The 18,489-nt window shown below is 42.9% G+C and overlaps 1 protein-coding gene across 3 annotated transcripts in view; it reads left to right on the top strand.

The window, feature by feature from the left end:
* The first annotated feature begins 9,448 nt into the window (after window positions 1-9,448).
* Window positions 9,449-18,489, top strand: part of atg4c (autophagy related 4C, cysteine peptidase) — a 72,892-nt gene continuing 63,851 nt past the window's right edge. For 2 of the 3 annotated variants that reach the window (XM_078561324.1, XM_078561322.1), the window contains exon 1: window positions 9,449-9,574. The gene's annotated coding sequence lies outside the window, so the exon portion shown is untranslated. The remainder of the gene's footprint in view (window positions 9,575-18,489) is intronic. The other variant, XM_078561323.1, reaches the window with a different exon arrangement.

Genomic DNA, 18,489 nt, shown 5'->3' with positions numbered 1-18,489 from the left:
CAGACCCGATGGGCCAAGGGGCCTTTTTCTGTGCTGTCGACCCCAATGACTCTATAACATGTCCAGTAACCTTTTATGTGGCACTGTTACAATCCCTGTTGAGACTGATCATTTTTAAAAAAGAAATTTGAACTTCCAGTTAATAGCTGATAGAATGATGCATCAAGATTTTGCATTTTATGATGTAGCAAATGACTATAAACACTATTAACTAAACACGGGCCTGAATTTTTTAGTCAGCGGGCAGGCTCGGCAGGAGCGGGCAGGGGTGGTCATGGAGCCAACCACCACCTGAGATCAGCTCTGCGCCGCAATTTTATGTGGGCAGGCCGATTAAAGCCCGCCCAGCATAAGACCCGAGCTGTAGCGCTTATCACTTCCTGTGCGGGTGGGGGCAGGAGGGAGAGTTGGAGCCAGCGCTCTTTCACGCATGTGTATGAAAGAGTGCTTCAATTTCCCAGAGGCAGGTCCATGCTTTTGAAATAAATAAATAAATGGATCGAAAATTTAATTAAACATGTCCCCTCATATGACTGTGTCACATGAGATGGGACGTGGTTTTATTTTTCAAAAATTTTTTTATTTAATTCATAAAAGCTTTAGGAAACCTCATCTCACATGTGGATGAGTCTTCCTAAAAAATGTGAAGGCTGTTTGGCCTTTTTGCCTGCCCGCCAACCTTAAGGTTGGACGGGCAGTGTTTACAATTACCTTAAGTACTTCCTTAATGGCCTTAATAGTCTGTTTAAATATTGGTGGGCACGCAGCCAACTCTGGCGTGCGCCTGCCAAACAAAACAGCGCGATGACGTCAGGACGCACGCCTGAAGTCATCGCGCGTCATTTTACATGCCAGCATGTCAGGCCCGCCCCCGCTCGACGACTGAAAAATTCAGGCCATGATCTTTGTAGACAACTTATACTTTACACCACAGAAAGAAACGTTCTTCTTTTATACTTCTCGCACATCACATGCTCCACAGAATTGCAGCCCTCATAGAAACAGTCCACAGTTGCTTCCAGCTTCCAATGAGTCCATGTTTTCCTTGTTTCGTCGAGTAGTAACTTTGAGTGACCACTTCCAGGGTGCTCCCCTTAGTTTTCGGAAAGTTGCCTGAATCCACTACCATGAAGAGAGCCTGTCCCGATGATTCTTCCCCTCTGGCCATGCCAGGATGAATCACCCTGGATCCTTAGATGGCTGCAGGATGCATCTCTTCAACTAGAGGACTGCTTCCATCCCGCATACAACTGTGGTAGTTTGCAAAGCCAAATGGTCTTTCTCTGCTGACCACACAAAAACTGCTGTCTGTGATGTTCACTGATTTGTAGGGAACCAGCAACCTTATCTTAAAAGTGGCCTCCTCTGCATTTTCCCCAAGGCAATGTGAATAAGGACATAAGAAAGAGGAGCAGAAGTCGGCCACTTGGCCCCTCAAGCCTGCCTCACCATTCAATAAGATCACGGCTGATCTGCTTGTGGCCTTAACTCCACTTTCCTGCTTGTCCCCCATAACCCTTGACTGCTTTGTCAATCAAGTATCTGTCTAACTCAGCCTTGAATATATTCAATGACCCAGCCTCCAATGATTTCTGGGGAAGAGAATTCCACAAACTAACAACCCTCTGAGAAAAGAAATTCCTCCTCATCTCTGTTGTAAATGGGAGACCCCTTATTTTGAAACTATGCCCCCTAGTTCTAGATTCCCCCACAAGGGAAAACATCCTTTTAGCATCTATCCTGTCAAGTCCACTTAGGATCTTAGATGTTTCAATAAAATCATCTCTCATTCTTAAAAACTCCAATGAGTACAGGCTCAACCGTTCCTCATTAGACAAACCCCTCATCCCAGTAATTAGTCTTGCATTGAGGTCGAAATTCCGATTAGGTATTCTTGAACCCAAGTCTCTTTCACCTTAGAAGTAAATGGACAGTTTACAGCACAACTGTTTATAACCTGATACTTTCAACACTTTTCTGGGACTTTGGGAGACTCAGCGTTTCCACTGTTAATACACAGGCTGCTGTCATAGTCTCTAACGATAAATGCCTTGCACCTTCTTCCCAGTAAAACAATCTAAGCCTCCCTTTGTTCTCTAACAATCAATTCAGTCAGACTTACTGTCAGGCAGACTTCAGAACAGGTCACATGACCCTCTTCATTTTACCCTAAATTTAGAAATACAGTCCCACAAACTAATCTTATAAATCTCATAATTTTACAGGTACCTTATTAAATGCCTCTTTGAAAACTAAATAAATTACATCTACTGGTTCACCTTTATTAACCTTACTCATTACAAGTTCAAAGAACTCAAAAAAAAAATTGTCAAACACGATTTCCCTTTCATAAAACCATGGTAACTCTGCTTGATTGTAATATGATTTTCTTAAATGTCCTACTGCTACTTCCTTCATTATAAATTCCCACAGTTTCCAAAAACAGATGTTAGGTGAACTGGCCTATGGTTTCCTGCTTTCTCTCTCCCTCCTTTCTTAAACATTAACGGTTTTCCAATCTTCTAGGAACTAGCAACTACAACACCGGCATGCAATAAAAAATGCTATTGAAGATCCTTATGCAGATTACAAATGTGCAATATTTATGGAATGGTGGTGAATTTAGTTGGTCATTTACACAGCTTTTCCAGGATTTCCACAGCTCTTTAACCAAAGTTAATGGTTAAGTGGGAGAAACCCAGCAGAAATTCACTCCAAACCTCTAGAAAGTATTTATTTCCTTTAAACCATTGACTATAAATTTATGGTATTTACTATCTGTATATAGTTAGCTGCTATATTTCAGGATTTTTGATGAATTTTCTACAGAAAGAATTTGAAAATGAGTTACTTTTCATATATTTTGAGCAAATTGTAATCTTAAGGTTTTTTGAAAAGGTGTCTCAATAAATGATGGTTATTATGATGAATTGTTTCTGGATCATTTCCCGAAGGCTAAACAATAAACAATCTATCAACTTGTATATAAATAGAGAAAGCATCTCACACCCACTGTTCTGAAGTACTTTGAATGGAGGGATGAATAGAGAAAGGCATTTTAAAACAGAAAGGCTGCAAGGGGAGACAGATCTTTAATCAGATAGCTGCAAAAGTTTTAGTCAGGCTCAGAAAGTCAGGAGTGCAGGGAGAAGTTATAAGACATCAGCTCTGATCTTTACTTCAGACACAATTCGAGAAGTCGAGGACAAGGGTAGCAGAACAAACAGGAAACCTCGTTGTCAATTCCCATTAAGCAGAATATGCAACTTTGAGTGTTGACCTTTGTCAAACAGTATACTTTTAACAGTGATATATAACTGATATTTCAATATGTAAAATCCATTATATCACTGTGCCATGTTATTCAATACATTATATATTTACAATATATACAATCTATTGCAATATAAACAATATATATTTGCAGAACACTGCCATGTAGTATACAATACATTTACAGTATAAATAAATAAATAGTATGTACAATCTATATTATGTAGATAATGTTAGGCATTTTTATACATTTCTGATATATTGCCAGGTCCTGTTATGCAGTCCGATTCATTTACAATGTATGCAATATATATTGATAATACCGATTATTCAGTATGTGATGTATCTATGAACATATGAAATAGATGCAGAAGTAAGCCTTTTGGCCCCTCGAGCTTGCTCTGCCATTCAATAAGATTGTGGCTGATCTGTTTGTGTTTCGAGCTCTATATTCCCATCTACCCCCAATAACCTTTGATTCCTTTGCCTAACAAGAATCTATCTACCTCTGCCTTGAAAATATTCAATGATCCCACATCTACCGCTTTCTGAGGCAGAGTGTTTCAAAGTCGCACAACTCTTTGAGAGAAAAAATTTCTCCTCATCTCTGAATATAAGGGTGACTCCTAAATTTAAAACAGTGCTCCCTAGTTCTGGACTCACCCACAAGAGAAAATGTACTTTCCATGTCCTCTTGTCAAGGCCATTCAGGATCTTATATACTTCAATCAAGTTACCCCTCACTCTTCTAAATTCCAGTGGAAACAAGCCCAGCTTGTCCAACCTATCTTCATAAGACATCCTGCTCATTCCAGGTATCAATCTAGTAAACGTCCTTTGAACTGCCTCCAATGCGTTTATATTCTGCCTTAAATAAGGGGACCGAAACTGAACACATTATTTGAAATGCAGTCTCACCATTGCCCTGTATAACGGAAGCATATCATCTTTACTTTATATTCAATTCCTCTCATAATAAAGGATAGCATTCCATTAGCCTTCTGGATTTCATGCTGTACCTACATACTAACTTTTTGTGACTCATGCATGAGAACACCCAGATCCCTCTGCACCTCGGAATTCCACCGTCGTTCTCTGTTTATTTTGGACAATCTCTATGAATCAGCAATTCCTTACTATGTAGTATAAAATACATTTACAATATTATTTGTTAATCCTGTTTTGGATCAACCGCATATGATACATTTACAATCTGTACAATCTCTGATATTTTCTATTCCCTATTGTGGAGTACATGATACATTTACAGTGTGTACTATATATTTGCTAATCCCTGTTATACAGTATATAATGCATTTAAGAAAAGTAATTAGCTATAGACTACAAGGGACCATAGGAACTCTCTCTATTGGTGAGAGCGAGACAAGTGGTTATATGGCTTGAAGGAAGCCTGTCTGCATCAAGTCTGGGGCAAGGCAAGGAGGCAGGCCTCCATGAACTACCACAGCTGGTATGGGGATTGAACCTGTGCCATTGGTATCATTCTGTGCCATTACATTCATAGTGTGAATTACATAAGAACATAAGAACTAGGATCAGGAGTAGGCAATTCAGCCCCTCAAGCCTGTCCCACCATTCAATACGATCATGGCTGATCTCATTTCGGCCTCAACTCCAATTTCCCGCCCTCTCCCCATAACCTTTCAACCTGTTACTAATTCAAAATTTGTCTATCTCCTCCTCAAATTTATACAGCGTCATGGCATCCACTGCACTCTGAGGTAGTGAATTCCACAAATTCACGACCCTTTGAGAAAAGTAATTCCTCCTCATCTCTGATTTAATTCTACCACCCCTTAGCCTAAAACAATGGCCTCTCGTTCTAGAATGCCCCACAAGCGGAAACATCTGCTCCACGTCTACTTTGTCTATCCCCTTTAGCATTTTATATACCTCAATTAGATCTCCTCTCATCCTTCTAAACTCTAGTGAGTATAGACCTAAACTGCTTAATCTCTCCTCATAAGACAAGCCTCTGGAATCAATCCTCTGAACCGCCTCCAATGCACCTACATCCTGTGTGAGTAGAGCTTAGGAATAAAAAAGGGGCAGCCACATTGTTAGGTGTTTATTATAGACCCCCAGATAGTCAGCGGGAAATTGAGGAGCAAATATGTGCACAATTTGCGGAGGTGTGTAAAAACAATAGGGTAATTATATTAGGTGATTTCAACTTTCCCAACATTAATTGGGATAGACATAGTGTTAAGAGCTTGGATGGAGTGGATTTCTTGAAATGTGTACAGGAGAACTTTTTAGGTCAATATGTAGAGGTCCAACAAGGGACGGTGTAGTGCTGGACCTAATTCTGGGGAATGAAGCCGGACAGGTGGCTGAGGTGCTGGTGGGCGAGCGTTTTAGTGATAGTGACCACAACATGGTACAGTTTAAGTTTGTTATGGACAAAGAAATAGACAAGTTGCAAAAAAATGTTTCGGATTGGGGGGGAGAGTGGATTTTAGTAAAATAAGGCAGGATCTGGCCAAGGTAGACTGGGAACAGATACTAGTGGGGAAATCTACAGAGGAGCAGTGGGGGGGCATTCACAAAGGGAATGGGGAGGGTACAGGCTCAACATGTTCCCTCTAGGGTGATAGGAAGGAGTAACAAGCCCAGAGAACCATGGATGACCAGAGATATTCAGGTTACGATGAGAAGGAAAAGAGAGGCTTTTAGCAGGTACAAGGGAAGCAAATCAGCGGAGGCATTAGTGGAGTACAGAAAGTGCAGGGTGGAGCTTAAGAAAGCAATTAGGAGAGCAAAGAGGGGATATGAGAAAGCACTGGCTGGTAAAAGTAGGGAAAATCCCAAGATATTCTATAAGTGTATCAATGGGAAGAGGATAACCAGGGAAAGAGTAGGGCCCATAGGGGACCAAGGGGGCAATCTATGGGTGGAGCCAGAGGACATCGGTAGAATGTCGAATGAATACTTCACGTCCGTTGATGAATGAGGATGAAAGTATCGACTTCGGGGAGAGAGACTGCGAGGTTCTTAAGCAAATTGATATAGGGAGTGACAAGGTATTGGAGGTGTTGGCAGGCTTAAAAGTGGACAAATCGCCAGGTCCAGATGATTTGTGTCCCGGACTGTTGAGGGAGGCAAGGAAGGAGATCGCAGGGGCTCTGACCCAAATTTTTAATTCCTCTCTGGGCACCTCTCGGGGAGGTGCCAGAGGACTGGAGAACAGCTAATGTGGTTCCGCTATTTAAGAAGGGTTGCAGAGATAAGCCAGGGAACTACAGGCCAGTGAGTCTCATGTCAGTGGTAGGGAAACTATTGGAGAAAGTTCTGAAGGAGAGTATCTATCTCCACTTGGAGAGGCAAGGTTTGATCAGGGATAGTCAGCATGGCTTTGTCAGAGGGAGGTCATGCCTAACAAATTTGATTGAAATTTTTGAGGAGGTGACCAGGTGTGTAGATAGTGCAGTTGATGTAGTTTATATGGATTTCAGCAAAACCTTTGACAAGGTCCCACATGGGAGACTTATAAAGAAGGCAAAGGCACATGGGATACAGGGTAATTTGATAAGGTGGATTCAAAATTGGCTTAGTTGTAGGAGGTAGAGGGTGATGACTGAAGGATGCTTTAGTGACTGGAAGCCAGTCTCCAATGGCGTACCAAAGGGATCTGTGCTGGGTCCTCTATTATTTGTCATTTATATAAACAACATTGATGACTATGTGGGGGTAAGATTAGTAAGTTTGCGGATGACACAAAGATTGGCCGGGTGATTAACAGTGAGGTTGAGTGTCTTTGGCTACAGGAAGATATAGACGGGATGGTCAAATGGGCAGATAAGTGGCAGATGGAATTTAACCCTAAAAAGTGTGAGGTGATACGCTTTGGAAGGAGTAATTTGACAAGGAAGTATTCAATTAACGGCATGAAACTAGGAAGTTCTGAGGAACAAAGGGACCTTGGCGTGTGTGTCCGTAGATCTCTGAAGGGGGAGGGGCATGTTAGTGGGGTGGTGAAAAAGGCTTATGGGACACTTGCCTTCATCAATCGAGGCATAGATTACAAAAGTAGGGAGGTCATGTTGGAGTTGTATATAACCTTAGTAAGGCCACAGCTGGAGTACTGTGTGCAGTTCTGGTCACCACATTAAAGGAAGGATGTGATTGCACTGGAGGTGTTGCAGAGGAGATTCACCAGGATGTTGCCTGGGGTGAAACATTTAAGTTATGAAGAGAGGTTGGATAGACTTGGGTTGTTTTCGTTGCACCAGAGAAGACTGAGGGACGACCTGATCGAGATGTACAAGATTATGAGGGGCATGGACAGGGTGGATAGGGAGCAGCTGTTCCCCGTAGTTGAAGGTTCAGTCACAAGGGGACATAAGTTCAAGGTGAGGGGCAGGAGGTTTAGGGGGGATGTGAGGAAAAACCTTTTTACCCAGAGGGTGGTGACAGTCTAGAATGCACTGCCTGGGAGGGTGGTGGAGTCGGGTTGCCTCACATCCTTTAAAAAGTACCTGGATGAGCACTTGGCACATCATAACATTCAAGGCTATGGGCCAAGTGCTGGTAAATGGGATTAGGTAGGTAGGTCAGGTGTTTCTCATGTGGCGGTGCAGACTCAATGGGCTGAAGGGCCTCTTCTGCACTGTGTGATTCTGTGATCCTTCCTCAAGTAAGGGGACCAAAACTGTGCACAGTACTTCAGGTGCGGTCTCACCAATGCCTTGTACAGTTGCAATAACACTTCCCTATTTATATACTCTATTCCTTTAGCAATAAATGCCAAAATTCCATTTGCCTTCCTTATTACCTGCTGTACCTGCATACTAACTTTCAGCGATTCATGCACGAGGACACCCAGATCCCTCTGCACTGAAGCATTCTGAAGTTTCTCTCCATTTAAATAATAAGTCACCTTTTTATTCTTCCGACCAAAATGGATAACTTCACATGATAATTGTACACCTCTGTTACACGGTATGATGCATTTAAAGTGTGTACCATATGATATTTTCTAATCCCAGTTGTGGAGCATATGATACATTTACAATCTGTACATGACATTTGCTAATCCCTGTCGTGCAATATATTTACACTGAGTACTTTATGTTATTTGCTAATGCCTGTTATGCTGTATGATACATTTACAGTATGTATACACAGGTAGAGTACCACAAATCCAGCTGCCCGAAAATCGGTGATGTCTAAAATCCAGACATTTTTTTCCACGCTCCAGCAAACTTTGACTCCACCCGACCCAGTGCAGATGTGGCAGAGATGGTTGAACTCACCCAGTAAGAGCAAATGACCCTTGCAGAATCCAGATACCTGTATTGAGTTTTGATGCCATTAAGGCCACCGAAATAGAAGCCACAGTCTTCAATTCAAACATTGCACTTGATTCCCAAAATGTCTTTTTTCAGCCATAATCATATTTGTAATCCTTGTTGCGCAGTATATTTATAATGTGTATTTATATATTTGCAATCCTTTTGCAGTGTATTTATAATGTGTACTATTTGATAGTTTTAATTCTATTGCAGTATATTTATAACGTGTATTATATTTGCAATCCTTGTTGTGCAGTATATTTATAATGTGTACTATTTGATATTTGCTAAAACCTTATTGTGCAGTATATTTGAAACGTCTATTATATTTGCGATCCTTGTTTTGCAGTATATTTATAATGGGTACTGCATATTTGCACTCCTTGTTTGCAGTATATTTATAACATGTACGAAATATTTGCTAAATCCTTGTTTTGCTGTATATGTGTGCTACATGATAGTTGCAATCCTTATTTTGCAGTATATTTATAATGTGTACTCAATATTTGCAATCCTTGTTTGCAGTATATTTATAACGTGTACTATATATTTGCTAAATCCTTGTTGTGCTGTATTTGAATAATGTGTACTATATGATATTTGCAATCCTGTTCAGAATATTTATAATGTGTACTTGCAATCCTTGTGCACTATATTTATATTGTGTACCATATTTGCAATCCTTGTTGTGCAGTATATTTATAATGTGTACTATGATATTTGTAATCCATGTTGTGCAGTATATTTACAATGTATACTAAATGATATTTGCAGTCTTGCAATTGTGCAGCGTATGCTTCCGGTCCAATCTACACGTCACGTGAAGTCGGTGCCGCACATGCGCAGTTCCTCCCCTGGTCCCGGATGTTCGGTGGCGCCATCTTGGGGAAGGAGCACGGCGCCGGAAGCGGCGCTGCTGTGTCGTGTTCCCTGTGAATATGAATAATATTCATACTGTGCATCAAAATGGAAATCGCGCAGTGATGGTATGTACAAGTCTACTTCACCAGATGGAGTTTGCTGTCGGCACAAGTGACTTGTGCCTGGTTTATCGGTAATTTTTTTTGACTCGGGTGTTTGCTGTTGTTCAGCCGTTTTCTGTTCAGTGTCGCTGCATGATTGACAAGCGAAGCAAATGAAAACTACACTGAGTAGTCTCTGAAAGGCAGCGTCGTATAGTCCACCATAACAGTGCATTATTTCACGAGCCAATTGCCATTTAAAAATTTGGATTCATGAAACAGAACTTCTGTCACTCTTGAACTACAGTAAAGGAAATGGTATACCAGACATTGGTTAGACCACACTTAAGAGTATAGAATAGACACTTTGGAGCCATGTACTGCTAAAAACATCACCCTTCCTGAGAAAGTTCAACACCAGGCAGCTCATTTTGTTAAAACAATTAATTATGAGATACTAATATCTCCCAGTTGGTCACGTTGCTGGGCTGGCAAAGCCCCTTGAACTGAAGAAAAGCCCCATAGGTTGCCATGCCTCTATGAAGTTTTGAATGAACAATTAAATATTTTTATGTAGCACATTAAGCCCAAAAGTGACTGAGCAAGGCGCTTTTTTTGCTAACTCCTCTTTCCCAAGAACAATCAACAATCTTCCACAAACCTTAATCTCTCTGCCCTCTAAGGATTCATTTGGGGAAAATCTGTTGAACTTTTTAAATTAATGTGATCATCGAATGCACTTATTGTGCACCTCCTGTGAAAATTCCCTGGTGGAAGACTACGGAGGGAAACCTTAGCAATTACTGATTTAGCTTCTTTGTTGCTGAATACAAACAGCACCGTGGATCATTTTTGATTCCTGTATGTGGCCATCTGGGTGGGAAACTGCCCAGCTGGTAAAGGCACCAAAAAGGTTAAACACTACTTTTTTTTCTGTAGCCTTGGTGTCATTTTAGAGTACTGTTATTGATGAGCTAACACATCTCTTAATTGTTTTAAATGACTGATGTGTGACCTATGCTGCACTTTATTCTATATCCAGCTTTGATTGGCATTTTTAAAAAATTAATTCACGGGACGTGGACTTTGCTGGTTAGGCCAGCATTTATTGCCCATCCCTAGCTGCCCTTGAGAAGGTGGTGGTGAGCTGCCTTCTTGAACTGCTGCAGGCCATGTGGTATTGGTACACCCACAGTGCTGTTAGGAAGGGAGTTCCAGGATTTTGACTCAGCGACAATGAAGGAACGGCGATATATTTCCAAGTCAGGATGGTGAGTGACTTGTTCGGGAACTTCCATGTGGTGGTATTCCCACCTATCTGCTGCCCTTGTCCTTCTAGGTGGCAGTGGTTGTGGGTTTGGAAGGTGCTGTCTAAGGAGCCTTGGTGAATTCCTGCAGTGCATCTTGTAGATGGTACTCACTGCTGCCACTGTGTGTCGGTAGTGGAGGGAGTATTTTACCATATCCAAAACTGTGTGGGGCCAGGGTAAGGAGAGTGAAGCAATTGCAGTTTAAATTTTGATATTTTCTTGTCAACCTTATCCCAGCTGTTTCTTTGATGTACCATATTAAAAGAGAAAGCATAGCTGATAATTCTGCAAAAGCCTGGTTACTTGGCAGAAAGTGGCAATTGTAATGTCACTCTGGTTGATTTGTATTTTAATATCAATTTCTTCTCCGTTTGAATTTGAAGTGGTATTATCTTCACGGTAAGATTCAAATAGGGCAGAAAATGCAATGGCTTGGAACCAAGACAGTAACATACTCTGCGAATAAAACCTGTGGTTAAAGTGTCCTATTCATTTTTAAGGTGAATATTTCTTTGTGGTGTCCTTCTAGGCTGTACAGTGAACAGCAACTTACATTTATATTCTTTTAACCTAGTAATTGTCACAGTTGTTGAGGGGATTAAATAATGTTGCGATTGCAAATTAACTGATTTCCCAAAAATAATTGTCAAGCTTCATTTGTGCCTTTTTCACAGAAGATTTACTCAACAGCAAAGATATCTCACTAGACACTTCATGAGTACTTATAAAATGGCTTACTCCAGATATTTTACATGGAATTACAACTCTTGGAGTGACCTCAAGATGCTGTCATTGCCAAACCTAAAGCAAGTAGTACTTTGATAATCCTTAACCTTGTTTCAATCATCACTTCTGTGTAAATACCATTGAAGTATAGGCACTATTAAATAGTGCATAATTAAAAGGAGTTCACAACTAATACATTTATCACAATATTAAAACTCCTTGTGACCAGTATAACCTGTTCAGATTCATTGTTATCTTTATCCTCTTCCTCATGTGTCATTTCAAAGACCCTGCCTGTTCATTCTGAGCAGTTCACCACATCATGATACTTAGAGTCACATCTAAAGCACCTATTAATGTTTCCTTGGGCATTCCTATTATTACTGTTCCAATTTCACGTTCTGCTGACATGACCAGATTTGCCGTATGTGCTTTCATAACATCATTCTGCCTACTTTCAATCCTTCAGTCACATTGGCTCCTGTGATGGTGTCTGGACTTTGTAGAAACCTGGTAACCATCAAGTCTTCTATTCTTTGTGTCACAGTGGAATACCTCATTTACTCCATGAAGACCGAAGGGAATTACCATTTCCCCAGGATCCTTTTTGAAGATAGCAGCCAGTGTTCAACAGCAGCTGCCTTTCTGAGAACCGGGCATCAGTTAGAACCACTTGCCTGTCCATGTGAGACACCATAGTGCAATCTAGTCATTCAAACGCTAGTACCAAACCCAGGTTCCCTAAATTGAACTCTAACAAATTGTACAAAAGGTTATCAAAGTTCATGATATGTTCTTCCACGGAATGTTTATTAATTTTCCAATAATCTATCAAGGCAGCGGCACAATGGTATACGGTCGTGAGGGCATTGCCCTGTGAGTCCTTAACATTGACCCTGAGTCCTATGAAGTCTTTTGGCATCAGGTCAAACATGGGCAAGGAAACCTCCTCCTGATTACCACGTACTGCCCTCCCTCAGCTAATGAATCAGTGCTCTTCCATGTTGAACATCACTTGGAGAAAGCACTGAGGGTGGCAAGGACGCAGAATGTATTCTGGGTGGGCGACTTCAATGTCCATCAACAAGAGTGGCTTGGTAGCACCACTGCTGATCGAACTGGCCGAGTCCTAAAGGACATAGCTGCTAGACTGGGTCTGCAGCAGGTGGTGAGAGAACCAACAAGTGGGAAAAACATACTTGACCTCATCCTCACCAACCTGCCTGCCGCAGATGCATCTGTCCATGACAGTATCAGTAGGAGTGACCACTGCACAGTCGTTGTGGAGACAAAGTCCCGCCTTCACATTGAGGATGCGCTCGATCGTGTTGTGTGGCACTAACTAAATGGGATAGATTTCGAACAGATCGAGCACTCAAGACTGGGCATCCATAAGGCCGTGGGCCATCAGCAGCTGCAGAATTGTACTCGAACACAATCTGTAACCTCATGGCCCGGCAAATGGCCCACTCTGTCATTACCATCAAGCCAGCGGATCAATCCTGGTTCAATGAAGAGTGCAGGAGGGCATGCCAGGAGCAGCAACAGACATATCTAAATATGAGGTGTAGACCTGATGAAGCTACAACACAGGACTACTTGCATGCCAAACAGCATAAGCAGCAAGTGATTGACAGAGCTAAGCGATCCTACAACCAACGGAACTGATCTAAGCTCTGCAGTCCTGCCACATCCAGTCATGGATGGTGGTGGACAATGAAACAACTCACTGGAGGAGGGGGCTTCACAAATATCCACATCCTCAATGATGGGGGAGTCCAGCACTTCAGTGCAAAAGATAAGACTGAAGCATTTGTTACAATCTTCAGCCAGAAGTGCCAAGTGGATGATCCATCTCAGCCGCCTCCGGAGATGTCAAGAAAAGGCTGAGGCACTGGACACTGCAAAGGCTATAGGGCCTGACAATATTCCGGCAATAGTACTGAAGATTTGTGCTCCAGAACTTGCCACGCCCCTAGCCAAGCTGTTCCAGTACAGCTACAACACTAGCATCTACCCGGCCATGTGGAAAATTGCCCAGGTATGTCCTGTACACACAAAGCAGGACAAATCCAACCCAGCCAATTACCTCCTTATCAATCTACTCTCGATCATCAATAAAGTAATGGAAGGGGTCATCAACAGTGCTATCAAGCAGCAGTTGCTTAGCAATATCCGTCTCTCTGATGCCCAGTTTGGATTCCACCAAGGCCACTCCGCTCCAGACCTCATTACTGCCTTGGTTTAAACATTGACAGTAGAGCTGAACTCACAAGGTGAGGTGAGAGTGACTGCCCGTGACATCAAGGCCACATTTGACCGAGTGTGGCATCAAGGAACCCTAGCAAAACTGGAGTCAATGGGGATCAGGGGGAAAACTCTCCAATCGTTGGAATCATATCTAATCAAAGGAAGATGGTTGTGGCTGTTGGAGGTCAGTCATCTCAGCTCCAGGACATTACTGCAGGAGTTCCTCAGGGTAGTGTGCTCAGCCCAACCACCTTCTGCTGCTTCATCAATGACCTTCCTTCCATCATAAGGTCAGAAGTGGGGATGTTCGCTGATAAGTCACGAATGGTGCTGAACATTGTGCGGTCATCAGGTGCTGAAACAGTCCATGTCCAAATGCAGCAAGACCTGGACAATATCCAGGTATGGGCTGACCAGTGGCAAGTAACATTAGCGCCAGACAAGTGCCAAGCAATGACCATCTCCAACAAGACAGAATCTAACCATCTCCCATTGACGTTCATTGGCATTACCATCACTGAATCCCCCACTATCAACGTCCTGGGGGTTACCATTGACCAGAACCTGAACTGGACTAGCCATATAAATGCTGTGGCAAGAGCAGGTCAAAGGCTAGTAATCCTACGACGAGTAACTCACCTGCTGACTCCCCAAAGCCTGTCCACCGTCTACAAGGCACAAGTCAGGAGTGTAATGGAATACTCCCCACTGCCTGAATGAGTACAGCTCCCACAACACTCAAGAAGCTTGACACCATCCAGGACAAAACAGCCCGCTTGATTGGCACCACATCCACAAACATTCACTCCCTCCATCCTTGACGTACAGTAACAGCAGTGTGTACCATCTACAAGATGCACTGTAGGAATTTACCAAGGCTCCTTAGACAGCACCTTCCAAACCCACGACCCGTACCATCTAGAAGGACAAGGACAGCAGATACGTGGGAACACCACCACCTGGAAGGTCCCCTCTAAACCACTTACCATCCTGACTTGAAAATATATAGCCGTTCCTTCACTGTTGTTGGGTCAAAATCCTGGAACTCCCTAACAGCACAGTAGATGTACCTACACCACATGGACTGCAGTGGTTCAAGGAGGCAGCTCACCACCACTTTCACTGGGCAGCTAGGGATGGGCAGTAAATGCTGGCACAACCAGCGAAGCCCACGTCCCGTGAGTGAGTGGAAAAAAAATTCTAACCAGGCCTCATGGAAAGTTAACAGCTGATCTTTCTTGTAAGTACCATCATATTCTGTTAGAAACTGCAAATCTTCAACAGCATCTAACTGACTCACATCTATCTCAGAGAATAACTTATTTCTGATTTTACTTTGTGCAGGAAGCTACAACACCAAGCCCATGCCTTGTTTTCTCTTTTCTGAAGTAGTAACCTGGGTCCACATATCAACCTCATTCTACCATTGGTCATATGGGTTCAAACTCAGAGAACATTAGAGGGTCATTGTACCCCAACAATTTAAAATTGACTTCTGCAATTTTCCACAATAGCCACAAGGATTTTAGTTTTATGCCCAAAAAAGGTTGTTTTTCTAGCTTTCACCTTTAGGTGACAATCCTATATTACTATGTCAACACAAGAGAGTTGGTGAAGAATAAAGCACGAGAACAAGCTTGTCCAACCTTTTCACTTGGGGATGGGCGGGGGGGGCAAAGTTCCATTTTTTTTCTCCATCAAGGGGCTGATGAGCAAATTTTGTAAATATAAGGTTTGGCACAACATTAAATATGAATTTCAAAATAAAGTTGAGGTATGAAGAAAAGAAACAACATGTTGAGCAAAACTAAAGCAATGTTAAAGCAATAAACAGATAATTAAAATAGAGCAATCAATAAAGATGAGCATTAGAGAGTGAGAGTCTGTTTGTCTGGCTCACTCCCAATCTCTTGATGGTTACTTACTCACTCACCGTCATCCAGTGCGTGAGTATGATTGCATGTTGGTGTGTGCTGATGGGAGAGAGTGTGATTGGGAATTCTGCGAGTGAGCCAGACACACACATGCTCCCAAGCTCACTCACTTGCGCGCACTCTCTCCCGCACTTAAGTCACTTGCTCACTCTCTCCCACACTCACTCACTCTCCCACACCGAGTCTCTTCACCCGCATCATTGCCACACGCACCACTCCATCCAACCTCTCTTGGCTCGACAGTGTCAACGCACGTTGCACAGCAGCCACTCCCTTCCCCACCCGGACTGCAGCCAGCCACTACCAACCCCACAAGACCTGGCAGCCAGCCTCTCCCCGCCCTACCCGGCAGCCAGTATCTTGCTCCCCACCCAGCCGCCAACCACTCCATCCTCTGCCCTCACACCAATTCCACCCCCCCCCGAAACCCGTTCCACCCCCGCCCCCCCCCCCCCCCCCCCCCCCCTGCCTCTGTGCGTCCCTCTCCTCACCCTCCTCTTCACCTGCACCCCCCCTCCTTAGGATTTGGGTGACTTGGAGGGCAACTTCCAGGTGGTGGTGTTCCCACCAATTCCCTGCCCTTGTCCTTCTAGATGGTAGTGGTTCTGGGTTTGGAAGATGCTGTTGAAGCAGCCTTCACTGGGGATAGTGCACTGTAATATCAAGCCCCGCTGTTCTACACACACACACACACGAGAGGTTTTAGGTCTTTTCCCTTTCAGGCTAAGAGCTATTCAGCTGCACTGTTCTTCACAGAAACCCTGGTCACCTGGCCAGGAGCCAACTAAAATGCTGTTGTCAGGCAGCTGCCTTGGTCCAGGACTCCTTTCTGGCACCATCCCGTCTTTCATGGCACACTCTGTTCCAGGACTGCAACGTTGTATATATCTCTGATCCTGTTCCAGTGAACATGTCTTTCAATAGCAACCATTGTAATTTTAGTTCCCAGTCCAAAAGAAAAATAAAAAGATATGTTCCATATACTGTTTCCCCACCACCGTCTCCTGTGCCCCCCATTGCTTCCCCCATACCTGTCCTCCCCCATACTTCTCTGCCCCCATACCTCTTGTCCCTCACACACCACAACACCTCCCTTGTCCTTGACCGCAAGTCTTCCCCCGGCCCCCTCTTTTCCCCTCACCACCCCCTCCTCCCCATTACCTCTTCCTCCAGAACACACATACTGCCGCCTGTGCTGCTCCTCCTCCAATCACAGACTGTTTCTCTCCTCTGCCTACCAGCAGCAAAGAAAATTGGTAAGCCCAATGATTGGGAGCACTTTAGAATCCAGCAAAGGATGACTATAAAACTGATAAAAGGAAAAGAGAATATGAATGCAAGCTAGCAAGCAACATAAAGGCAGGCTGTAAAAGCTTCTTTAGGTATATGGAAAGGAAAAGATTAGCAAGGTCAAATGTAGGCCCCTTACAGGTGGAGACAGAAGAATTTGTCAGTGGAGAATAGGGAAATGGTGGAGAAACTAAATGATCACTTTGCCGGTCTTCACGAAGGACGATATAGAAAATCTCCCAGAAATACGAGGGAGCCAAGGGACTTGTGAAAATGAGGAGCTGAAAGAAAATAGTATTAATAAAGAGGTAGCACTTGAAAAATTAATTGGTTTGAAGGTTGATAAATCCCCTGGACCAGATGAGCTAAATCTCAGTTTTGAAGGAGGTTGCTGTAGAGATTGTGGATGCGTTTAGTGTTATCTTTCAAAACTCTATAGACCCTGGAAAGAATCCTGCAGACTGCAAAGTAGTAAATGTAACCCCAGCATTTAAGAAGGGAGGGAGAGAGAAAACAGAGAACTACAGACCTGTTAGTTTGACGTCAGTAGTAGGGAAAATGTTAGAATCTGTTATAAAGTATGTGATAGGTGGACACTTAAAAAAAAAATGATATGATTGGGCAATGTCAACATGGATTTATGAAAGGGAAATCATGTTTGACAAACCTTTTGGAGTTTTTGAGCATGTTACCTGTAGCATAGTGGATATGGTATATTTGGATTTTCAGAAGGCTTTCGATAAGGCTCCACACAGGAGGTTAGTAAACAAAATTAGAGCACATGGGATTGGGGGTAATATATTGCTGTGGATTGAGAATTGGTTAACAGACAGAAAACAGAGTAGGAATAAGTGGGTCATTCTCGGGATGGCAGGCTGTTACTAGTGGGGTACTGCAAGGATCAGTGCTTGGACCACAGCTGTTTACAATCATTATAAATGATTTGGGGGCCAAATGTAATACATCCAAATTTGCTGATGACACAAAACTAGGGAATGAGAGTTTTGAGGAGGATGCAAGGAGGCTTCAAGGGGATTTAAACAGGCTGAGTGAAGGGGCAAGAATGTGGCAGATGGAATATAATGTAAATAAGTGTGAAGTTATCTGCTTTGGTCAAAAAAAACCAGAAAGACAGAGTATTTCTTTAATATGTTGATGTCCACAGGGACCTGGGTGTCCTTGTTCATGAGTCACTAAAAGCTAGCATGCAGATAAGCAAGTAATTGGGAAGGCAAATGGTATGTTGACCATCATCGCAAAGGGCTTTGAGTACAGGAGTAAAGATGTCTTGCTGCATTTGTATAGAGCCTTGGTGAGACCTCACCTGGAGAATTGTGTACAGTTTTGGTCTCTTTATCGAAGGAAGGATGTACTTGCCATGGAGGCAGTGTAACGGAGAGTCACCAGACTAACCCCAGGGATGGCAGAA

The sequence above is a fragment of the Cetorhinus maximus genome, chromosome 17 (assembly GCF_964194155.1).
Source record: "Cetorhinus maximus chromosome 17, sCetMax3.hap1.1, whole genome shotgun sequence".
Classification (NCBI taxonomy): Eukaryota; Metazoa; Chordata; class Chondrichthyes; order Lamniformes; family Cetorhinidae; genus Cetorhinus; species Cetorhinus maximus.
Note: the sequence above shows the minus strand (reverse complement) of the source record. Positions and strands in the feature narration are given on the sequence as shown.